At 39.7% G+C, this 26,597-nt stretch overlaps 2 pseudogenes; both read right to left on the bottom strand.

Annotated features, from left to right (window-relative positions):
• Nucleotides 1-12,183: 12,183 nt before the first annotated feature.
• LOC122803246 lies at nt 12,184-12,894 on the bottom strand (annotated as a pseudogene).
• A 41-nt stretch (nt 12,895-12,935) lies between these two features.
• Nucleotides 12,936-26,597, bottom strand: part of LOC122803245 — an 83,056-nt pseudogene continuing 69,394 nt past the window's right edge.

The following is a 26,597-nucleotide window of genomic DNA, read 5'->3' as shown; positions in this document are numbered from 1 at the left end:
TAGTAATCTAGCCTTTGATCAGCATGTGTCTACAGTGGTGAGGAAATCATTCTATGTCGCACAACTTATAAACAAAGGTATGGCATCTAAGTCCAAGGAAGTCATTGTCCCACTGTATTCGGCATTCATCACACCTATCATTGAGTACAATGTCCCCTTTGCTATGTACTTAACCAGGCATATCCAACAACTAGAACATCCACCGGTTCCTCACTTAAAGAATACAGGGCATAAGTAATATGTCCTATGCAGACTGCCTCAAGGCCCTGTTCCTGTATTCTGTCTCCTACAGGCTTTTGAGGGGAGATCTATGCCTGGCATATAGAGCATTGTCAGACCCCACTCTGATGGACCTCCTACATATCCACAAAACAAACAGCACCAGGATTACCCATTCTAAAGACTTAAACCTTGACTGTGATATAAATAGGACCTGCTGGAGAGATAGGTTGGTATCCCAGAGATCTACCCCCTCTAGGAAACAGGTTCCCCATCCATGTGAAGCAGTTTCTCCCTAATCAAATTCAAGTGCAATTTGGACAACTGGATGGGAAACCGGAAATTCATCCCTGGTTTGGCACCTATGTCTCTAATGGACAGAGGTAACCTGTAAATGGTTCATCTCCCAGGCCCATGCTTACTCTTATCAAGCGTATTTGAACTTGGGATGCATAGCTAGGCTTAAAAAGGCCTTTGTGGTCATTAGCCTAGTAAACACCTATGAACCTATGAAAAGGCTTACTGAGACCCTGTCCTCTGTGGATCTTTTTCCTGATCATCCTATGAAAAGGCTTACTGAGACCCTGTCCTCTGTGGATCTTTTTCCTGATCATCCTATGAAAAGGCTTACTGAGACCCTGTCCTCTGCGGATCTTTTTCCTGATCATCCTATGAAAAGGCTTACTGAGACCCTGTCCTCTGCGGATCTTTTTCCTGATCATCCTATGAAAAAGCTTACTGAGACCCTGTCCTCTGCAGATCTTTTTCCTGATCATCCTATGAAAAGGCTTACTGAGACCCTGTCCTCTGCGGATCTTTTTCCTGATCATCCTATGAAAAGGCTTACTGAGACCCTGTCCTCTGCGGATCTTTTTCCTGATCACATAACGTTGTTTAGGTTAACATTATCTGCTGCTGCTGTTGTCAATGTAATGGAGAGGGAACACCAAACAGGGTAGGTGGGGGTTGTTTGATCAAAGTCTGCTGTAGTACAGACTACAACAGTCATAAAGATGAAGGAGAGGGGAACAAATTGGTTTATTTTATTGTCAAATTTTAACAGAAAAGACAGGCCGAGTTAAGTGAGTGCTGGTTTTTATGGGTATATGCATAGCTCTCAACAAATCAAGGACAAATACAGACATAATTAGAGAGACTTTCAAAATATTACTATTATTAACTTGAAGTATTGATAAAATAACTGGTATCTAGATGGAAATGTGAAAAGATGACAGGGACCATGATATTTGTGCTTGGATCTGAGTTACAAATGACAGGTAATTTTCCCTAGTAATGCCTTGTGGAGATTTAAGTTTTCTGCAAGTAACGCTAGTTAGTCCTTTCCCTAACTCAGAAGCAGTCCTATTTTTTACAGCTGACATTTGTGGAATGTTTTGAAAATGGGAAGGCTGTACTCGAAGACTATGTTGTGTGCATGGATTTCAAACACAGATACTGTTGTAGTAAATAAAATTATTTCAAAGTTTCTGGGAAAGAACCATCAGATTTTTAACGTGTCAGAAATTATTCTTATAAACATATGGCTGTTAGCAGTTTCAAAATAGTGCAGAAAACTTCCCAAACTGCTTCCTAATGTTGATAGGTGTTTACAGCTCATACTACATGGAGTCAAACTGCAACACTTCCACCTACTCTGTACTTTCAGACTACGTAGCATACATGCATGACAGCAACAACTGGACCATGTAATGCGCTTGCATAACAGCAACAACTAAGTGTACTGTCTTGGTTGAAATATTTAAACTCATGCCATAAATTATAATGTAGACTGACTTTTATATTGCATCAGCAAGTCCCTCTACAACAAAAACAGCCACATTTGCTTATGCTTACTATTATCACACCATGATACTCAGTCTCGTATAGTTCATTCATAACAGTGTCGATAACCAGTACTGCGATGGACTTGTGTTGTGTAGCAAAATAAATTGTCTGCACGCATGCAGAACAAATCAATATCATCATTACCGTATACTTTGGTTCCTCACTTATATGAACATATTGCATCTTGGGAGTTTTTGGCACAGTTAAACAGTGTTCTAATTTTGGATTTTTGACTTGAATTAATTTTAAATTATGCATATCCGCTACACTGCTGTTGTCTTTAATACAACTGTACACAGCAACTTTGGTAGATGAGCCAGGCAACCAGCACTAAAATATATTTGTGTGTTTGCTAGAGCTTAGATGGTGGTCTTGCTTGTATGCCTAACCCAGCTTTACTCTAGAGCTCAGCACAAGCCTTAAGTCTGGCTTGACTGTTTTAAGAGCAGTTTATAAGTGATTATTTACTTACTTGATAAGAGAATGTAAATTACTATAAATTTAGCAGTTTATAAGTGATTATTTACTTACTTGATAAGAGAATGTAAATTACTATAAATTTACTGAAGTAAAATAAGTCTATAACTGTAATTATTATTGGCATTATTTATTAAGTGTAATTTGCCACCTTTTTTCCAAAAGTCACCAGTTTTAGGAGGGTTTAAGATGGACAGAGCTAAAATTACTTGTCGGAATGGGGGACAGTTGAGAGATATGGTTGTATGCTATCCCAATGGATCTATATTACAACATCGAAAAGACTGGCATTCCAACAGCTTAAAAATCAAAAATGCCGAACTTTGAACTCGCTTTTGTGGGGGACTGTCCCCTCCCAGCCCCCGCTAATTATATATACCAATTCCGAGATCACATACATTGAGGAAAGGGCACATTTTCCTATCTCGACTGTACCATGATATCACAAAAAACACAATGATGAATGGCATTTCCATTATTAAAGCCGTTCAATCTTCAGCCTGTTCGATTTTGTAATAGGAACCCATCCCAGGATGATAGGGTGCACTCAAAACTTCGAAAAAAACAACACAGTGTGCTAACTGCCTCTTTTTACTTGTGCTGCTTGTAAAACTAAAGGTGATCCACTGAATTGTGCTTACTGTAGTCTAGGGTTTGATTCCTTCATCCTCCATTTGTCTACTGTGTGACTCTGACTGAGCAAGTCACTCCAGAAGACTATGCTGGTGAGCTGAGTATGTAAAAGTTTCATCTGGGCCAGTGTTCTCCCTGGTTAATAAATAAAAAGAATAGCTATGGATTTGTTCACAACAGTCATTTTTACCTATTTGCTGAGGTAAGCCCACTGGACAAAATGTCCATTTCTACTGGCAACCCAGGAGCACTGTTTGGTCAAATGACTTGCTCAGAGTCACAGAATAGGAATCAAAGCTGGAAGGAATCAAGCCCTGTACCATGGGCATATGAAGCAGCTCATTAATAGCTCAGAGTTTTGTCCTCTGACTGGTTATATTTTGTGTTAATATTTTGTCAGTTCTTCAGTTTGTGTTTGAATGTTGGTATCCCACAATTCCATTAGAGTGGGTGGAGTTACATAATTGTGCATGCAAATTTTATGTTAATCAGCATCTAAATGTGTGGTCTTTGTCCAGATTTTTGATGTTTCTAGGTTGAGAGGTATATGTCCCACTTTATAATTACAGTTGTAATAGGTGATGCACAAACACTGTGTTCATCAGATTACATAAAGAATGAATGACTGTGACCTGTCTTTCTGGAGTTTAAATTAGGGATGTGTCAAGGACACAGAAAGGCTACAGCTCACTAGGAATGATTTTGACCTTGATATAGTTCGTGTAGTAGCAAATAACATAAGCTGGTCCAGTCTGAGTGAGATACAGCCTGACATGGCTTCACCCTAAACTTCCCTTCCTGAGGTGGGAAAGGCACATACATGAAGTAGGATCTCACCCTCAGAAACAGAAGAATTGGTTTCACCAATGGGCTATGTCACTAGAGCCTATCACAACAGATTCAGTTTGTGTCTGCATGAGAAAAAATGTGTCTGCCCAAACAGTATTTATTCTAAGCAGAGAATTTTCAGCCTCTGTATTGCTTTTTAGGCAATGTGAACTGGTGGAGATTTCAAACTGACATCTAAAGAGCAATATAAGAGTAGTTCTGCCTAATGCCAGGAACCAAAATAATACAATACACAAACTAGATGCTTCCTTGACCCTGTAGGGTGTGGGAGGTTACAGAGAGCTATTAAACACTCCCCATATACAACGGTTTAATAGCCAGTAGTGGCTTAGTTTAAATTGTGGATAATTTGGGGAATGGTGTGGCTTCACTCATAAAAAATCAAAAAGCTAGCCAGTTCTGTTTGCAAAACCAAGAAAATGAAAATGGTTATCTACATCAGCAGAAATAAATACATGTGGTCACCAGTCAAGTGGCTGCACTGTATAATAAATACATGTGGTCACCAGTCAAGTGGCTGCACTGTATAATAAATACATGTGGTCACCAGTCAAGTGGCTGGACTGTATGAATATGCCATTTCCTAACTTCTCTATAGCCAGTTTGGTAGACATGGGCATCTTGAGACAATGTGGCAATTGTCTCATGTTTATTGATAGACAATCCTTAAAGAAACAGACACAGTATGCAAGAGGTGTACTTACACAATGACACTGCAGGCTAAACTTTCTCATACAAGTGCACATCAGGTTGTTGAAATCACACACACAATGCCCACCTCACATAGCACACAACACATACACATACACTAATATATGCTGAGGCTCTTAAAAACAATCTTTCTAAACAACAAAGATTGCCTAGACTGCCCGTTGTCAAAGCTATGCCTCAACAAGCCCAAAGGCACTCAGAGCAACACCTAACACTACACATACTGTCAATCTTATCTTCATCATCATCAGCCCCCTTTTTCCCATTTTCTACATGGAGTCGGGGTATTGTGTTAACTGTCGCCATCTCTCTCAATTCAATGCCATACTCTTGCCTTCGTCAACACCAATGTCTGACTGTCTCAGATCTTCTTTCACTCAATCCATCCACCTCTTTGCTGGACATCCTCGTTTCCTCTTAATTTCTTCCCGTCTGTCCCAAATCCTCTTCACCAGATTGTCTTCTGCTTTCTTGCATGTGTGTCCAAACCACTGTAATCTGTTCTTGTTCTTTTCTGCAATTGGAGCTACTTTGGCTTCTGCTCTTATGTCCTCATTTCTTTGTCCCACAGTGTGCATCCTACCACTCTTCTCAGGCATTTCATTTCCATCACTTCTAGCCTCTTCATCTGCTCTGTCTTTACTGCCAAGGTTTCTGTACCATACAGTAGTACTGGTCACACCACTGTCTTATACACCTTACTTTTCAGCTTCTTTGGCATTCTTCTGTCATAGACTACACCTGAGACTCTATGTCAGTTGGTTGCAGCCCCTCTGATTCTAGCAGCCTGTGACCTCTTCATTCAGACTTCCCTCCTCCTCAGCCACCCCTCTCACTATTGTCCCTTCTATCTGAATTCTCGGCTTTTTCTGATTTCCCCAATTTGCTGCCATTACCACTGTCTTATCTGAGCTTACTTTCATCCCATGTGCCTTCAGTTTTGCATTCTGTTCCTCTATCCTTTGCTGAAGTTCTTGCTCAGAGTCTGCCTGTAATGCCACATCATCTGCATACAGCAACTTTGTTGATCTGTCCACTCCAGCCTGTTTGCTAATGTAGTCCATCACCAGTATGAACAGCAGTGGGCTCAGAGCTGAACCCTGGCATACACCCTGTCCCATTGGAAACCCCTCCGGGAGGCTGAACATTGTTTCTACTTGAGTCATTGGGTCCTTGTACATAGCATGCCCTAATTCTACCAATGTTTCTGGGACTTCAACCCACTACGGTATTGCCCAGATCAGCTTTCTTGGGACCTTGTCATATGCATTCTCCAAGTCTAGGAATGCCCAGTTGGAGTCTTTCCTCATCTCTAGCTTCTTCTCAACTATCTGTCTCACTGCAAACATCGGATCAGTTGTGCTGCATCCTGATCGGAATCTGAACTGCTCATCTCCCATCTTACATTCTACTACTCTGCATATACGTTTATCAATTACGGTCTCCAGAAATTTCATACAATGTGATAGGAGTTTGATGCCTCTGTACTGCCCACAGTTCTGGATGTCCCCTTTGTACTTGCACATTGGCATGAGTATGCTTATTCTCCAGTCATCTGGGACATACTGTCACTTTTAGTGGAGCCCCAAAGCTAAGCCCCTTAAGCAAGCAACATATTTCTCAGGGGTCTTGTCATAGGGGACTCCACTGTAAGATGTACTGATGCCCGTCTAACCAGACTGAACAAGGAGAAAATAACGGTTAGTTGCTTAGGAGCCGGGACCAACCAAATCACACATGCGCTCAAGTCATTACACCACAGGTACCAGTATGATTCCATCATAGTCCATGTAGGTGTAAGTGACCCGAGATGTACCGCCTGGCCTATGTGAAGAGAGACATTGTGGAGGTTTCAGACTATCTGTCTCAGGCTGGAATGAATCTAGAATTGAGCAGAATATTACCATCACCAAGGATGATGCTACAATATGAATAAAAAAAATGATTGATTTCAGCAACTGTCTGTCTTTCTGGTGTCATTCTAAGAGGAACCAATATTTGTCAGCTTGGGAGGACAAGGTTTACAGACCATATTGCTTTGCTAAGAATGGTCTATACATTTTCTATTTAAGCTTTCAAATACAGTCTAAAACTTTATCCTCCCCCATAGTGCCTTTTTTAGGCAATGCTAAATCGACAAACCTACCGACATAACAAAATCAACTCAATTGAGCCTCAAGATGTTACTGCTCACTGATCACAGCCCAAATAAAAACATCACTCCCAAGCTCTACTCACAGTCAATAATACAGACATCTGTGCAGTTACCGAGGCATGATTTAAAGTGGCAAAGAGTACCCCAGTAGTGCAAGGTTTCAGTGCCTTCCACACTTTTAGACCAGTAGCTGCACAGCAAAGGGTTAAACGTGAAGGTGTATCAATATACATCAGTAACAAGCATATCTGCAGGGTAGTCAAACAGGATGATGTGCTGGAGTTCCTCCATGTGCAGATCAGCATAGACAAAATCCTGTACCATATCCTCGACAACTATAGGTCACCATCCATGTACCAGGAAGTACACAATCCATAAATGGACTTATTGGAGACACTTACTATCCAACCGTATTCCTACTCATGGGAGACTTTAATTACTCCTCTATAGACTGGGCATCCTACATCGCCTCAAATCTACAGACACAGAGATTCCTGGACTTCATAAATACAAACACTCTTGACCAGATAGTGAATATGCCACTACAGGTTCCAACATATTGGACCTCATGCTCACAAATATGAGAGAACAATACACCCCCACTTCGATGTCTCATCCTCCCTGGTAGGGTCCAACCATAAAGCTGTCTCCTTCAAAATCAAAATCAACTCTGTAATTGCATTAAAAGCAGTAGCAGTTAAGACCTATTCCCAGGCAGATGACCTGTTATTAAATGACCAAGTTCCATATCCCTCCAGAGAACACAGCAGCCCTTGCCAAGCTGCTGTCAGAAACTCTGTACAACCATGTCAACGGCTGCATAGAGGCTGCTATACCTACCAGAAGTAAGCCCAGGACAAGCTCCAGAAACAAATTCCCCTGGTGGCATCCCAAAATAAAAAGGATATGCAAAAAAAGAAAAAAAAAAACTATGGCAAAAATCAGGAAATGTAATTCCCATAAAGATAAAAAAAATCTCTCATCAGTTAAATAGGCAACTAAGAGGGCTAACTAGGTCAAGCAAAGCCAACATTGAGGTTAAAATAGCTCTCTAGGTGAAAGATAACCATAAGGATTTCTTTAGCAATGTCAGAAAAAAGGGCAGCAGACAGTAATGTACTGAAGTGGTGGTTAATAGTGTCACATTCACCCAAGCCTGGTGATATAGTGAACCTATCAGCAGACAAATTCAGTTTCAGCTTTACCTCCCACCCCCCAACCATCCCTCAAACAACACCCTCAAACTTAACCTGTCCAATTATAACTAGGGAGCATGTACTGGTTGCTCACTAAAGCCAAAAACATGGCCTCAATGAGCCCTGATAACATCCCAGGATGCATCCTAAACAGTCTAAAATATGATTTATCAGGACCCATGGAGTCATTATTTAACTATAGTCTTAAAACAGACTTTGTGCCATGTGACCAGAGGACTGCAGTGGTCATCCCCCTTCATAAGGGAGGACCTTCAACAGATCATGGAAACTATAGACCCATTAATCTGACTAGTCTTATTTGCAAAGCAGTAGAAAGAATTATCATGGAAATTATCAACAAGGACATAGGAGACCTCCAGACACTCGATCCATCCCAGTTTGGTTTTGTCAAAGGAAGGTTATGCTTACTGAATCTGGTGGACTTCTCAGAAAAAGTCACTAAGGCAATGGATGAAGGGGAAAACTGTGCATACTTGCCTACCTAGCTCTGGCTAAAGCATTTGATACAATACACCCCACTCAGGCATTGTCAGTAAACATATGGAACTAGGTATAGGCCCCTTTATAGCACACTGAATAGCTAGCTGGCTCATTGATAAAACCCAGGAGGTTATAATCAATGAGGCCACCTCCACTAAGCGGCTGGTCAGTAGTGAAGTCCCTCAGGCTCTGTGCTAGGCCCACTCCTCTTTAGCATCTACTTCTCAGATGTCAAAGCCATGACAAAGGCCTCTGGCTAACCAAGTTCACAGATGACTGCAAACTGGGAACAATCATTGAATCCCCCCAAAATGAGAGCACCCTTCAAGAAGGTATAACACAGACCAAAGCCTTGACTTAAAACTCAATACAAAGACAAGCATTATAGTGCCTTTTGGGAACCTGGCCACCCCAGGGAGCTACATTATCAATAAAACACCTCTAAACATTGATTTATTAGTCGAGGATCTGGGAGCTCATGTAAATAGTAACCTTGCTTTCAACCTATGTGTGTCCAAGACAGTAAGAAAGTCCTTCTTTGTTGTTCAACTTATAAGCATGGACATAGTATCCAGGTCCAGGGAGGTCATCATACCCCTGTACATAGCCCTCATCAGTAAAATACCCCCTTCAGTATGTACCTGACCAGCACATACAGCAACATCCACAAACGTTCCTTACAAAAAGAATACAGGGAGTAAACACAATGTCCTATTGTGATTGCCTCAAAGCCCTGCCTCTTTACTTGGTACCATACAGACTTCTGAAAGATGATTTTTGCCTGACATGCAAGACATCCCTGGACCCTGTTTTGATGTAACTTTTGTACGTCTGCGATACAAACAGCATCAGAAGTACTAGATTAAAAGAACTAAATTTTGCTTGTGACTTAAATAGGACATGTTGGAGAGACAGGTATGTTTTTCAGAGAATGTCCGTTCTCTGGAACAGGCTCCCATTCCCTTTGAAGCAGAGTTTCTTCCTATCCCTATATAAGTGCAACTTGGACCAGTGGTAGGTAACCAAAAATTCACCTCTGGTCTGGCACTTTCAGATGGACAGAGGCATTCAGTAAATTACCCCCTATATATATATATATATATATATATATATATATATATATATATATATATATCAAATTTATGGGGTACATTTGGGTTGCATGGCAAGGCTAATAAGGGCCACAGTGGTCATTAGCTTAGTATATACCTATGGACGTATGAACAATGACCCCTCAACCTTAATAATGTAAATTGCTTACAGCAGTTATGAAAAGCCTTTACTAGATGAAGTAATACATTACATATTATACAACTAAGATGCTATCTGTTGGTTTTACCTCAGCCAGCTTGACTTTCTTAGTCAGATTTGACTTAACCTGACTTTGAGATAGTCATATTAATCATAATAACCACAGTCAGCCTTGTATACAGCACATTCAAGATGTTCACAAATAACATTATTATCAGCAGGATCATTGCCATCGACCCCCCTTTTCCCATTTTTACATGGGATTAGGGTGTCACATTAACTGTTACTACCTCTCTTGATTCACAGCCACTCTCCTACCTTCAATAGTTATGCCCACTATCTCAGGTCTTCTCTCATGCAGTCCATCAATCTCTTGGCCATATATCCTCATCTCCTCTTGTCTTCATCCTGTATCTTCCAAATCTGCTTTACCAAATCACATACTGCTTTCCTGCACATCTGACTGAACCACTGTAATGTATTTGTCTTGACCTTCTCTATATTTGGGCCTATTTTGGGTTTCACAGTTATGTCCTTGTTTCTTCATTTGTCCCACCGTGTGCATCCTTCAACCTTTCTTAACCAGTTCATCTCCATTACCACAAGCTTCTGCAGCTGCTCTGCCTTCACTGTCCTGGTTTTATGCCATATAGAAGCACTCATCTTATTACTGTTTTTATCGGTATTTTCCTGCCTCTCTGACGTTATTTTGTCACACACTACCCACATGCTTTGTGGCAGGTTACTACCACACTTTTGATTCTAGCTTTGATCTCCTAATTGAGATTTTTGTTGGGAATGTTAAGTCTCCTAATTGAGATTTTTGTTCTTCTCAAGCCATATTTTTAGATGGGTACATAGCCATTGATCAACAGTGTTAAGTAACACTTCCATTTCTGAGAGGCAAAGTACTTTATAAAAGGGACCATTTCTCTACAATCTTGTCTAGACCAGGATTATTTCTTAACCATCCAAATTAACCATAACATAGAATTAAGCAATAACCCATGACTGTGTGTGGGTAATGCTGGATTTACCCACGGTTGGTGTAGTTTTGCCCTTGTCATCAAACAATGACAACTGTGGACAAATCCAGTACTACCCGCATCCAAGAGTGGGTTATTGCTACTATACAATGACATTAATAAAGAAATTGCTTACCTTTCTTAAATAATGTCTTTGTATGACAGCATTATAATGTTCCTCTTTGGCTTCCCATTTTTCCACATTTTCTGATGTACTGTGCAGGTGTATGAGACTTAACATTCCCAAACTTGCACATTACATCAATGCTGTTCAACAGAAGCATTGGAGAAAAAAGAATCTCCATTGCTTTTTTTTTTTTCCCAGTATGAGTCAAAAACCTGGATATTCTGTAGGGAAGAGTGGAAAATCATATATACTTGCAAACAGTATAAGTGAGCTGAACATATTTATTTACTACCCTAAATTTTCTTTGCCTTATGTGAACTTGTACTTCAAAAGAAAAATGCAAATCAGTAATGTTACACTATCAAGAGAGAAAAAAGAATCTCTGTTGCTTTTTTTTTAGTGTGAGGTAAAAATGTGCACGTTATCTGAAAACCTGGACAGCTCAGAGGTAAGACTGTGTGCTGAAAGACTGCACAAATCAGGTACATTTCTGTTTCTTTAGTTTTGTTGAACATACCGGATTTTTTTTCTGTTTGCTCTGGCCATGTAGCATATGTCAATAGAAAAGTTTGTTGGCTCGGTGGTACTTCAGTGGCTGGACTTTTTTCTTTTGGTGTATGCTCGATTTATAATGTGCATGCTGGTTTGGCTGACCAATCAGCATGTAGATTTTTTTGATATTAATGAGAAGTCATTGTATAATTGCTAATATTGCTTGACATCTAAAACCAAATATCTCCAAATAGGATGTTATTCAAACTTCAGTTTATCAAATAATATCAAACTATTTTGAAAAGTAGAAACAAGTGTTGGTTCTTTTCTTTGGTGGGGTTCTTAGTGAGTCTTTTCATCAGAGAGCTCAAGAAAGGTAACATTTCCTAGATTCAAGAGCCAGGAAAAGGGTAAACATTTCCAACTTCTCAAGTGATGGGGACAGTGGTTCTGCAGTAAATATCTGCTACCTTACCTAATTGTATATTTTTTTACTTTTATATGTTATACTTACTTGCCAACCATCATGACTTCTGTCATAGATAATTTGATCCTCTTCAGTTGCCATACCTGTGTTACAAGACCAATTTTGATACTGTCCCCTAAGGTGCCAGTTCCAGTTCAACACTTATTCTTTGGCATTGTGCTTTAACTTCATTGATATCCCAGCTAGTTCAAGGGATCTGTGGGGTAGGTATGAAATGGTTCAATTACTCATGCTCTTAGGAGACTCCTTCACTTTATTTGAAACTTAGGATCATAGCCTTCAGCACATTTATTCTTTGTTCATACTCTGGAAGCAACACAAGGCTCTGATCTGCTATCAGGTAATGTAACCGATCCAGCTCTTTAACCTTCATTCGCTCATGTAGTCTACAGTACAGGGTTGCAAATCTGGGAGTGTGCACACAGTTAAACATGACCACTGCTTCTTCTAGGGTCTTGATTCTCATAAAATTCTCTTCCACATCTACGTCCTTCAGCCGCAAATCATTTATTGGGCCAAGACAAGGTATGCCATTAAGGTTTGACTCGTCCAAACAAAGAAGTTCTTGAGTCGTTGTGGAAGCAGACTGTCTGGGGGAGTGGGGTCATTCCTGAAGTGGGGGATCTGTCTTTTATTGAAGTCATGAAGGATTTTGTCAGCATTGATTGAGAGTTTTTACTGTGATACCACTAATGTCTATACCATTCAACTTCTCCAAGACATGACTACAAGGCCCTTCAGTTAGGAAGAGCTTTGGTGTAACAAGATTCTCTGACAATAAAGCTTATGATTTCCTCTGTGGGACTGGCTTCACCCATCTTATCTTTCTCATATCTTCTCACCCAAAACAAGAATGGAAAAGGTCTGATTGGCAGAATCTGTGAAAACCTGCAGAATGACTCCCGTTGCATGTTTGTGCTTGTCATTGTCCACAATGACCACTCATTCCAGTGACAATGCATTGGCATCATTGACGGACTTTATGAACTTTTTCTGCAGTATAGCCCATGCAGGCTGAAGTTATTGTACAGTAGTGCAAGTAGTAGCAATCAGGGTCACCAAGTTGTCCAGGAGTACCCACATAATCCATGCCAGATAGAAGTTGGGTCAATTCTGCTATCTTTTGCTTACAGACCTTGGTGTCTTTTCTTGTATGGAACATGGAAAAGATGGGGTTCATCATGTCCTCCATCCTTAGTGCATCCACACCCAACAGGTTTAGAATCATGGCATAGGTTTAACCTGAAATTGGACTGTAATAGTGTGGGTTTGCCCAGCATCATCCTATGAAGGTCAGCCATCTCTGGTACTTGGTCTTTACAGAGGATAATGGCTACTCCTGTTGGATCCAGCCCAAGTTCCCCTGCTTGGACAGTCATCTGGTTGTACCCTGCTGCCACATTCCTGGAAACTGGTTCCATCATGTTTGTATATTGAGCCAAATACTACCATTTGGGTGAGCATGTTCACACCTATGCCAAAGGTCTCTATCACAAAAAGGACCTTTACTAACCTCCTGGTGAACAGTAGTTCAACAACCTCTTTCAGGCTTGTCAGGACCCCACTGCAATGAATACCGCTGCCTCACTTCAGCAACTCTACCATGTGCAGCACCTGAGGCAACTGCTGGTCAGTACCCTTTAACCTGGATATGCATTTCTGAAAGAATATGTTGGTGTTGCTCTTCTCAGTACTGCTTGTAAGGTCAACAGAGGTTAGAATGCTGGCATTGTCATCACAGTGGTTTTAAGAAAAGCTGAAAGCAAGGACTGGTAGCTGGTCCTTCTTTCTTAACATAGCAATGCTAGACAGCCATATATTTTTATCCTGGCAGGCTCCACCATGATAGGTAAGATGGCTGGCTCCAGCATGATAGGTAGGATGCCTGGCTCCAGCATGATAGGTAGGATGCCTGGCTCCAGCATGATAGGTAGGATGCCTGGCTCCAACATGATAGGTAGGATGCCTGGCTCCAGCATGATAGGTAGGATGCCTGGCTCCAGCATGATAGGTAGGATGCCTGGCTCCAGCATGATAGGTAGGATGCCTGGCTCCAAATGTCTGTGCATGTTTACTGGCACGATCCTTCTTTGTTTCAATAGCAGAATAATACACTTAAGTTAAGAAGTTCCCCTTGGCATCACCCAAAAGGAAGAGCTCATTCTGTGTTTTGTGACTGTTTATAGTGTATAGGTAAAGTTCTAGTGGAACAGGTCACTTCAGAGTGCTAATCATGTAGATCTTCCTATGTTTTATTCAACCAATCCAGTCTGTAAACACCTTTGTATTTGGACAGTGGCACTCAAAAGAATCAGGTTTACATGATCGGGAAGCATAATGAGGACTTCCGGTCATACCACACCTCTCTCAGCATCATTCACATAGTACACTTCATCAAAAATGACTCATTTCAAATCAAGGATAACATCTGAACCATTGGATAGCATTGATCACAGGACTTCTGTTGTCATGATTAGACAGGATGACTCTGGATGCAGCTGAACATCACCCATAAGCAGTCAAACATGTTTGAAGGTCTGTTGAAGTCTCTGAACTGTTGAGCTGATAAGGGGAGGTGTAAATGCTTCTTGTCATGTGTTTTTATGACAATGCAACTGCATATTTTGCAACAACAGTCTTTCCTGCAGAGGTATGGGCAGCAACAAACACAGAATCATGTTTTTCTAGGTGTAGAATGGCCTGCTTCTGAAAGACATCAGGTTGAAAAGGACACTTGATTGCTGGATCAGGAATAGGTTTATAGAGGTCATCTACAGGGGAGCTGACATCCACAGGAACAGCCCAAGACACTTTTGGTGGCTCCTGTAGTGCAACCACCTCTGGCGGAGGTATTAAAGCCTCTAACATCACATCTTCCAGACTATCGGACATCACTAAGTGTGGCTTCATTCCTTCTGTTGTATTTGTTTGCTCCTCCTTCTTTTTCTTTCTTTCCTCTTCATCACTGGACGTCTGGATGGAGAGATAATAAAATCAGAAAGGAAAAGTGAGTAGTATTGCTGGAAATGAACTCATCCTCAAGTCTTGGTGAGTACCTTCACGTTTATAAAATCTCACCAAAATGACACATACATAGACTGTATTTCATATAGCATATATCTTGGACAGAAGTAGGTTAAAAAATAAAAAAGGCAGCTGGATGTACAAGTCCCAGGATAACAAAAGTGCCCAGTCTTGTTTAGAATCCTCAAGACACGGAAACATTCCTACAATGGGGTTAGGCCTGGCTCAGGGAAAGGACCCCCCCCCCGTTTTAAAAGGAAGTAGTAGTATACAAAAACTGATGGGCCAAAAAAAAGAGCCATAAAGACAATAGAGTGGACTATTGAGGATAAGAAAGAAATTGCATATTGCTGTTATTATGCAAGAAGTCCAGAATTTCTAGACAAAAGATATAAAAAACTTAAGAGAGAAATTAGAGGAAAGAAAAATACTTGCACAAGAAAAACTATCAAAAGCTTCAAATGCAAATTTGTGTTCATTAATACAACAGATTTATGAAAAACATTGTTTAGACCAAGAAACCTTGGGCAGGTTGGAAAATGAAGTGATTGCGGAAGTGCAAAAATATAAAGAACAGAATCTAGAGATTTTGAAAGGTATAAAAAAGAAATATGGACATGGGAAAGCAACAGAGATCTGATACAGTGTAATATTTATGCAAAGAAGAAAGTCAAATTAACTAATACAAAAAAGCAGCTCCAAATATATTTGAAGAGAAATGCAGGCAAAGGTACCCAGATATGGAACATTTCACAATACAAAAATTAGACCACAAAAGGAAATGTAGAACAGAAGATTAGTAAAGTAGAAGTTAAACAAATAGAAGGTGAAGTTATGGAATACCTGCAAAGTGAAGGATTTAGTGTAGAAAGTCTAACTTAGGTTATGTCTGAACATGATGGAACAACAAGTTCCCTAAGTAAAGAGAAACAGGAGGAGCAGGAGACATCTGAAGAAGAAATATGGACAAGGGAAAGAAAAAGAGATTTAATATGGTGCAATATTTTTGCAGATGAGAAAGAAAAACTAATCAATGCAAAAAAGCAGCAACAGATATATTTGAGGAGAAATACAGGCAAAGGCATCCGGATATGGAACATTTTACAATACAAAAAAATAAGAAAACAAAGAGGGGGGAGTAGAAATGAGGATTAGTAATGGAGAAGTTAAAGAAACAGAAACTGAAGTTATGGATTATCTGTGAAGTAAGTTAGTATAGAAAATCTAACTCTGGTAACATCACTGCATGATAGACCAATAAGTCCCCATATTAAGGAGAAACCAGTGGAGTGGGAACTGTCTGATCAGTTTCCACATGAAGATGCTTTGTAGTCTTCAGCAGGAAACCAGTGCAAAAGTTCAGTTGGAGTTACACAGTAAGGGAAGTAACAGGAACCTCTGTAATAGGCCACTGAGTTCCAATATAAAAGAGCAACGGATGACACAGCTTGAAGTTGAAGAGAATATCTCACAGGAAGATGTTCTGGAACTTTCTGTAGGATGCCTGCAGGAAACAGAGAACAAAGACTGTGCCCTTAGTTTAGAAGAAAATGATCTAACAGAAGAGTTGCTTGATTTAACAGAAATAGATAGACATATTAAGATCAATGAAAGAAATAGATCACAGAAAGTCAATAAGACCCAAAATGTTAGAAGTTTGATAAAACAAATGAACACAGTAATCAAGACTTTTCACAGAAACTCATGCAATATAACAGAAGTAAATAGGATATATTACTGTGCAGCTCAATTAATAACAGATAAAGTCTTAACACAAAAATATAGGGCAGTAAGGGAAAGGAAGGGGAGAAATTGAATGCCATCACGTAAGTATCAAGTAGAGAAAACTGTAAAGCAGTTAATTGAAGAAGTGTCACTGTTAGAAGAGTATAGAAGAGGGAACAGATCAACAAAAAGATACATGTGATAAAAGCAATGCGCAGTATTAGAACAGATCAGGATCTATCATGCACTATCGCAAATAAACTAAAAATCTCAGCCCAGGTGGAAAAACTCAGAAGATGTGCAGATAAATATAAAGGAAAAGTATAAAATAAGCAATTTATTGATGACCCCAAATAGTTTTATACAGAATGGGGAAACAAGGCAAAAGAAATGAAAACACCACCAAAAAATTAAGGAATAGACTCATTTTTGAGAACTATCTATGAAGATACTGTGAAACATAACAGAGATGCTGAATGGATAGAAGAATTAAAATACATAAGATGTTCAAATGTACAGGATATGAAATAGGATGAAGTAACAGCCAGAGAGATTGAAACAAGGTTAAGGAAAGCTCTTAATTGGAAAATCCCAGCCCCAAATGCAATATCTAACTTCTGGATAAAAGTATTAACATCTTTACATGAAGATTTAGCCCTTAGTAAGAACTATTTACATGCACACCCCGAAGAGATGCTGACCTGGTTAACCACAGGAAAAACAATGCTCCTCCTTAAGAGTGAACCTGCAAGATATTCTAAAAACTATAGACCAATAACTTGCCTTTTGACAATGTATAAACTGTACACTGGAATTGATGCCGACAGAGTTTATAGTCATTTAGACGAAAACTCAATCATAGCAATAGAACAAAAGGGTAGCAAAAGAAAGTCACAATGAACAAAGGATCATTTGTTAATAAATAAAGTCATAATGGAGAATTGTAAAAAGGGGCATAATCTAAGTATGGCATGCATAGGCTACAAAAAAAAAAAAAAAAAAAAAAAAAAAAATTTGACAGCATCTCACATTCATGGATAAAAGAGTGCCTATAAATGTATAAGATATAACCTACATTGATAGATTACATTACACTGACCATGAAACAGAGGCAAATCACTTTGAGTCTAAGCCATGATAAAGTACAAATTATTACCATAGGGATAAAAATTCAAAGCGGTATAAAAAACTGAGTACTTTTGTTCTTGTACTAATCTAAAGGACATCATCAAAACTACTGAATACTACAGGAAATGACATTTATATACACCATCCACAAACTAATGCATTATTTCAGAAATGACATTTATATACACCATCCACAAACTAATGCATTATTTCAGAAATGACATTCATATACACCATCCACAAACTAATGCATTATTTCAGAAATTACATTTATATACACCATCCACAAACTAATGCATTATTTCAGAAATGACATTCATATACACCATCCACAAACTAATGCATTATTTCATTAACCTTCATGAAAACCTGAGGTTCTCTGCTTATGAAAGATGTCATCACGATTTTGATTCCTTCTTCCCCATAAGACATGTGTGCATATCTTTTTTAAATAAACTTCCTTCATTTGGACATCATTTGTTTTTCTTTTTCAAATAAATATTCTTTTACTTTGAATTATTTCTAATAATTCAAATCTTTTTTTTTTTTAATTTTACAACAAGAGTTCCTAAATCTAAATGTGGATTTTGAGTGTTTGGTTTGGAGATATTTGTTAAACTTCAAAAGAGGATCAGAATTATGCCCCTTGAAAGCTATTTCCCCAAGCTCATTTGTAATCGATTTTTTATTTACTTTAAACACCAGCTTTGCCCTTTGTGTTCCAGACAGTACTGTAGACCTTTTCTGTAGAGAGATCTTAAAAAGAAACTGGATAAGGGCATGGTCCACTGTAAAGATAGTTATTTCTTCTTCAACCTATACATAATGTTCCTACAACTGGACAAAACTTAGATGCAAAACAAATTTGACCTAGTAAGAGAGTTTAACGTTTTACAGTTTACACATTCTGTAAATGTTTGTATTAGTCTATGGTTTCAGTCACCTAGGTGCAACTTCTGATTTATTCCAATCAGTGTTAGGGAAACTGAAATTACCAAAAGGCAAACTAATCTAATGCAAAGTTCCATGAAGGAAATAATTAAGAATTCTAGTTTCATATCTGAGTACATCTGAGGATCTAGAAATAACTCCTACCATAAACTCTCTTCCTTCTACACATAATTTTTAAATTCTCCTGATTCAGCTCCCAGTTATTTAAACATTTTATACTACTGTTTAAAGTCCATTGGACTGAAACAATTTGCCTAAAAGTTCTGTCTCTGATCTTTTTTGCCATTATGAACATGACCATTGTAGCACTGCAAACTAATTGAGCTATTCTAGGTGAGAAGTGCCAATTAAATATATGTGTCACTTTTGGGTAAATGATCTTGAACATTAATCAATAAGCCAGTATTAGCTATGAGTTACAAGTCTGTTTTCTAGGACTATCCATCCAAGATGCTGAAACATATTTAGAGTGATGTTTCTTTATGGAGGCTTCAACTCAAAATAAAAAAAAATAGCATTACAAGTACCAATATGCTTACCAACTTACTCCATGAAGATTAATCTATATGGAATCATCATTGGTAGGATTAAGCAAAAGGACTGATTTTATTGTCCTATGACTGTCTTGCATGGTAAAGTGCTTCCTGATCTGGCATCAAAGATTTTGTGTATCCTTATTATGATCAGTACAGACTGCTTTTTGAGGGCCATGGTTTAATCTTATTTGTACTTTGAGGTACTTTATGTAAGTCATCATTTCATTTGTAGTGAGAATGTACACCATTTTGACATTTGACATTTGTAAGTCTAAAACTTCCATCAAAATAAGATGGGCAGATATTTTTGTTTTCAAATAACAACAATTTAGCTCTTTTTTCTCAAATTTGAAAGAGCAAAGACTCACTTCTGTCATGGATCATTGCAAACACAATTCCCTATTAGGATAAATGGTAAGCTAATAACTGATGATTGTAAACTGGGTGAGAGCTATGTGAGATTGCACCCCTAAACACCCTTTCTAGAATGGAAGCATTGCTGTTCATAGGTTCATAGGTTCATACTAGGCTATCTGCCCTAGGGCATTTATAAGCCTAGCCAGAGTGTGTTTGGCTTTCGCCACCCATTTTAAATTAATTTTGCTATGCCCTTTTTCGAGGTTAGTATACTGTGCCTCTGTCTAACAGTGACACAGAAGTGATACCCGGGGTAAACCTACGATCTCCCATCCACTCATCAAGATTCCTCTTGAAGAGAGTCAATGAGGGACTCTGCCTAACCTGGACTGGGATTTTATTCCAGAGTGAAGGGAGCCTCTGGGTTATGAATGTGTCCCTCCAGCATGTCCTATTTATTTCAGTGCTGAGGTTCAAGTCTCTCCAGCACGTAGCTCGATGGGATTTGGATTTTCTGAGGTGCAGCATGTCCATTAATTCCGGGTTGGACATGGCTTTATACGTCAGGCACAGATTGCCTCTGAGCAGGCAGTATGCCACTGAGTAGAGCTGGAGTTTCTTTAACCGGGCAGCATATGGCATCTGTTTGAGCCCTATGATCCTCTTGGTGAGGTACTTTTGGGGTCTTTCCAGTTGCTGCAGGTGTCTGGTAAGGAACATCCCGAAAGGAGCATTGTACTCAATTATGGGCCTGTTGAGGGATGATGTGGTAATTTGTGGGCACTTTGTTTTTGCCAAAGGGGATGACTATACACTTTTTGGCATTTAGCTTGAGGCCATGGCTCTGGCACCAGTTGTCTGTTTCTATGAGGCCCTTTTGGAGGATGCTTGTGTCGGCTGGAGAGTCGATTATTTATTTATTTATTTATTTATTTGCAGTTGGTTTACCAGGATAGTCCATTGGGCCAAAAGAACCCGTTTTCAATGGAGTCCTGGGGAGAAAAGCTGCAATACAGACAAAATTAGGTGCATACAAAAATTACAAAAATTACAAAAATGATTGTACAGAGTAAAACATAAAACATTTAAGCTCACAATTCAAAAGCATTCAAATCAATACAGTATGATGAGGATAAATGAGAGGTAAGAAAATTGAAAGAGTAATGTGATATACATTTAGAGGAGTTATTCAAGCAGACATCAAATAACCTTACAGAGTAGATATACTGATGGAACATTAGGTTTGTTAGGTAGAGATACGTATCAAAAGTGTAAAGGATGATGAGATATAATAAATTTATGAGGGGAGGGAGCAAGAGCAATCCCATTGGGACCTCAGGTATGTATGGAGAGAGTTTTTGAACGTGTCCTGTGCAATTTTTCTCTCAAAGCTGGCCTTAGATTATGGCGCCCAGTTTGCAGTCATCTGCGAACTTAGACAGCCACAGTCCTTCCGTGTTGGCCTGTACCTCCGAGAAATATATACCGAACAAGAGAGGTCCCAGGACTGAGCCTTGTGGGACACCACTTGTAACTGGTTTGGAGTCTGACATGGCTCCAGCAATTCTAACCATGTGGGTTCTGTCCTTGAGCCAGTTTGCAACCCATCTAGTGACATAGGGGTTTATATTTAAGCTGGTGAGCTTATCTATAATGCCCGAGTGGGGTATTGTATCGAAGGCTTTTGCGAGGTCCAGGTAGGCTGTGTGGGCCACCTTCCCCTCGTCAATGGCCTTGGTGAATGTTTCAAAGAAATCAACCATGTTTAAGAGGCAGGATCTGCCCTTAACAAAGCCGAACTGGGTAGGATCCAGTGTCTGTAGGTCCCCAATATCTTTATTTATGAGGTCCATGATGATCCTTTCCATAGCTTTGCAGACTAAGCTAGTCAGGCTTATGGGGCGATAGTTTCCAGGATCCACTGAGGCACCACCTTTGTGGAGAGGGAACACTGTTGCTGTACGCCACTCTTTGGGTACATATCCTGTAGTAAGGCTAAAATTGAACAGTAGTTTTATGTTTGGGTTTAGCTTTTCTTGGAGTTCATGTAGGACGCAGCCCGGGACACAGTCTGGTCCCATTGATGCTGTGTTTTTTGCTTTGGAGAGGGCAGCTCTTACCTGAGCATCTGAGATGTCAGGGGGGCAGCCCTCTGCTGGGATAAATATTTGCCCTTTTGGTGGGGGGGGGGGTTTGCGCTGAACCTGTCAGCTAGGATGTTGGCAATGTCTGTGGGTTCAGTGTATTTTTTGTCATTTTGGACTAATTCTGCGCATATCTGGGAATTCCCACCCAGGTTCCTAACATAACTAAAGAAAGCCTTGTGATTATCCTTAGTGTCCTGTGCAATCTTTCTCTCAAAGCTGGCCTTAGACGATTTTATGAGTGCCCGTAGTTTTTTGCTAATACTGATCAGAGATGCCTTCCCTTTTTGGGATTTTGCTCTATCATGTAGTAGCTTCCTCCTTCTATTGTATAGTTTGTTTATGGCTGGGGTCCACCAGACAGGACGTCTACCTTTGGAGGATTGGGTCTTGGTTTTATTTGGGATTGCATGATCCATGCATTCCTGAAGGTGTTCATAGAATGCGTATATAAAGGATTCTGTGGTCTGGGCCGTATTTTCCACAGGCCCGGGGGCTTTGAAGGATTCCACCTTGGTTTTGAGGAGTGTGAAATTTGCTTTAGAGAAGTTTTTCACTGAGGTTTTCAGGGCAGGGCGTGGAGTCGGGATGTGAATATCCAGTGAGATTAGTTTATGGTCTGATCTTACCAGTGAGGGATACACTTCTGGTCTGGAGCATAGAGTCCCCATGTTGGTGATGATCAGGTCCAGTATGTTTTCCCCTCTTGTGGGAGTGGTAACAAGTTGTTCCATAGCATTTGAGTTTATAAGTTCTAGGAACCTTTGGGCTAGGGTGTTGGAGCTAGAGTAATGCTCCCAGTCTATTTTTGGGTAGTTGAAGTCGCCCAATATAATGGTGTTTGGAGAGACCTTCATATTTTCTAGTGTTCTCAGGAAGGCCGAGTGGGGTTCCTGGGTTTGGGAGGGTGGTCTGTAGCAGGCTATAAACTGGGAGGCAGTTTTACCCACTGTTAGTTGCACATGGATAGTCTCTGATGCTTCGTGCTGTGCCACCAACCTGGAGGTGTGGGTATCTTTGACGAATATTGATACTCCCCCTCCTTTTGTGGTATGGTCCAAGTTTTGGGGCCGAAAAGCATGGTATGAGGTATAACCTGGTAGTGCTGAGGTGCTCTCTGGAGCCTTGAACCAGGTTTCTGTTACTGCACAGATATCGATTTTCTCCATGCTAAGAAGAGTTTTGAGTGCGTGCATCTTGAGGTTTAGACTTCTGGCATTGAGTAGCATTACTCTTAGTTTCTTATCCCTTGTGATACCTATGGAGGTGGGTTTGTCTTTTGAGCCTTGCCTAAAAAAGGCACTATGGGGGTAGCAAGAGCCTTTGCCAATATCCGAAAGCCCAGGGGTGACAGGTGCAAGCCGTCCCTAGCGAAGCATCGAGGCTTGTCGAGCATGTCATCCCAGGCTGACAGGCATTGGATCCCCTTTAAATGACACCAATACTTAAGTCAGTTGTTGAAATTGATCATCTTGTCTTCATATTGTGGCATCATTCTTGGTGAGGGTAAGATGCTCCGTTCCTCTTGAACTAACATCACCCACTGGTATCTTGCTCTTGCATAAAGATTTACAAAACATATATTCATGTATGGACTAGTCAAAAACATGGAATAAAAGATGGTGTTTCAAAACTTAGTTATACCAATCAGTATTTTATATGGGGTGTATTTAACCCTGCATGTATTGTTAAAACAAATACACAAATACACCTTATTTTGTTGGCATGGCTAAGGGACAGTTGGAAGAGGTTACATTTGTCTAACTGTCAAATCCTATTGTCTGTAAATCCAAATATTTATTTATTTCTACTTAGGAAAGCATATAATTTTAGCTCCATATTTGTCCCTCTTTGGGAAGCTTTCCAAGCCCCCTCAGAGGAGTAGACAATAGGAAACATGACTTGTTCACCAAGAGGGCAGATTCTGTCAAAATGGAATCCACCATTAGAGTTGATTCCTTCTAGAGAGTAGTGACATTTTTTTGACACTAAGCCAAATGATTCAATTGCTAAATACCTTAGAGAAAAAAGTAACTGAGCCTGGAAGAAAGATGGTACTTTTAGGCCCTTTTAATTGCATCAACGAAATTCAGTGGACCAGCCAGTATACAACTTTGTGACTGTATGGTAGGGAGAATTCTAAAGCTGTATTGCATGTTTATGTTATACATTGGTGAATAAAATAAAATTCTCTTACTATATTAAAATGGGGTTCAGTTAGAAGTGTTTAGAATTAGGACAGCTCTGAGTTTTCTGAGCTATAGAGATGGTATTGAAACAGTTGTCAAGCTGTTCAGTCACCTTCTGTGGTTCAAAATAAAAGCATCATTTTGTAGTGCTTATGTCTTCACTGTTTAGGACCTTACCTAACTGATTTGAAGTTAGTTAACATTGATTTCTGGATACTAATGAAACAATTTCTTTGCATTTCTGGTGACAGATGTAAACGTATTCTTTATTTTCATGTAGATTACAAGGTCCTGTATAAAGAACTCCTTCTGCAGCCTGTCCATACCTTATCATTTCCTGCCTCATTGTCCTTCATGCTTCTGGATAACTGAACTGATTAGTTCCTTTTGGCTCTGTACTTTCTAGCAGAAGTATGTACACTGAATTAATTAGAGTTAGTAAAGGACTGCATTGCCCTTGTTACTGGGCAGAAGTATATGGACAGTGATCAGCTTAGTCATAGGTTCATAGGGTCTTTACAAGTCGAGTTATGCAACCCAACCTGGTTTTGTTCCAGAGATCCTTGGATGACTATATGGTGGATATGTTAGTAAATAGGTAGCTAAGGGTTATGTGGGGGAGGTATGTTAGTTAGGGATTAACTTGCTTGCTGTCGACCTACGTCCATCGGAGACATGGGGGCTAGATCATGGATGAATTTGCAATTTCTCATTCAAAGATGAAAGTTTCTTTTAACTAGGGTCAGCGATGAATTCTGCTTCACATAGATGGGGAATTTATTCCATAGGTCAGGGACCCTTTGAGACATATATTGGTCCCTTCAGCAGGTTCTATTTATGTCGCAGACAAAATTCAGGTCCTTGGATCTAGTGTTTCTGATGTTGTTTGTCTTGCAGATATGCAAGAGAACTTTCAGAGCTGGTTCTGATGATGCTTTATATGCTGGGTGTAGATCATATCTCAGTAACGTGTAGGAAACTGAGTACAGAGATAGGACCTTAAGGTGATCTCTGTAGGGCAAGGTATTCATACCATTGATTCTCCTGGTAAGGAACCTTTGAGGGCATTCCAAATGTTGAAATTGACTGGTTAGGTGCATACTAGAGGAGCATTGGACTCAGTGATGAGTCTGATAAGGGCTGAGTAGAGTGATTCTATTACTTACACACCAGACTTCTATTACTTCCTTGGTCCTGGATGCCATATCATGGATTATGAGTTGTGCAACATAGAATGATGTTCTTACTCTCTTGGCTATGTGTTGGTTGAATACCAGATTGCTGTCTACATATGTTCCCACATCCCTAACTATTAGGTTAACTCTTAGGGGTGTTTTATCAATGAAGTGATTAGCTTGGATGGATACCTTCCCAAAGGACACTATAATGCATTTCTTTGCATTGAGCTTTACTCTGTGGCTTTTGCACCACTCATTTGTTTGAATTAGAATGTTGGGAGTGTGGCCTAATGGTTAATGTGTTAGCCTTACAAACACAAGGTGCAGGGTTTGAGTCTCACAAGGGATAATTGGCTAGGCTTAAAATGGCTGCAAAGGGCAGTTAGCCTAGTACCAACCTATGAACCTAAAATTAGACCCTCTTGTAGGATGTTGATGTCATGGGGGAATCTATGATAGCTCCCAATTTACAGTCATCTGCAAACTTGGTGATCCAGAGGCCTTTGACATCACAGTGGTTCATCTAATTGCCATTTAAATGGCTTTTTGGTGTCTCTGAGTAGCAATATCAACAGGAGCACAGTAGGTTTAGCATGTGCACAGACTACATGGAGAGAAGTCTGTTCACTAAGTTAAGTATGATGCCAGTAACACTAAGAATTTATGAGCATGTACTTAGATTTCATAGGAGAGTCCTATTTGACCCTGTTGTTGGCTCTATTTTAGGAGGTATATAGAGGATCTGTGTGAGGCCAAGGAACACATTATTTGCAGTTCCTTTTACATCTGATCTTCTATGCATTTTGGCTGGGTATGTCATTCATGAAGCAAAAGTCTATTAGGAAAGGCGTGCTGCACAATATATAACATGCCTCCTTGTATCTTTAATAATTTCACTAGGAATGTATGCTCAGGGTAAACACATACATACACATATTTCAAGCATGGGCATTAATGCCCTTCTAGCTTGCCAGTATACCAAAACACTTGTTCCCATAATAAGTATCCAAGCTGTTCTTAAAAATATCTAAACTAGTACCTGCTTTAAGGAAATTTGGTTGTCTGTTCCATACATCAGCTACTCTGTCAGAAAACCAATTGGTACACATCTCATTCCTATAGAATCTTCTACAGAGGTTGTCTGATGATTCTCTAGTACATTTTGTTAACCCCAAACATTCTCATAGGTAATTGTCACTAAATGCACTATATACCTGCATAAGATCTCCTCTTAGATATTTGTAAAAGACACTGTACAAGTTCAGATATTTTAGTCTGTCAAAATAACTTAAATTTTTACATCCATGGATAGCCTTGGTATATTTCCGTTGTACTCTTTCCAGTTTACTCATGCTTGTCTTCTTATAGGGTTTCCATATTGTTTTTCCATATTCAAG

This window comes from Protopterus annectens, chromosome 5.part1, assembly GCF_019279795.1.
Source record: "Protopterus annectens isolate FY-2018-M chromosome 5.part1, PAN1.0, whole genome shotgun sequence".
NCBI lineage: Eukaryota > Metazoa > Chordata > Ceratodontiformes > Protopteridae > Protopterus > Protopterus annectens.
This window is presented reverse-complemented; position numbering and strand designations above follow the sequence as displayed.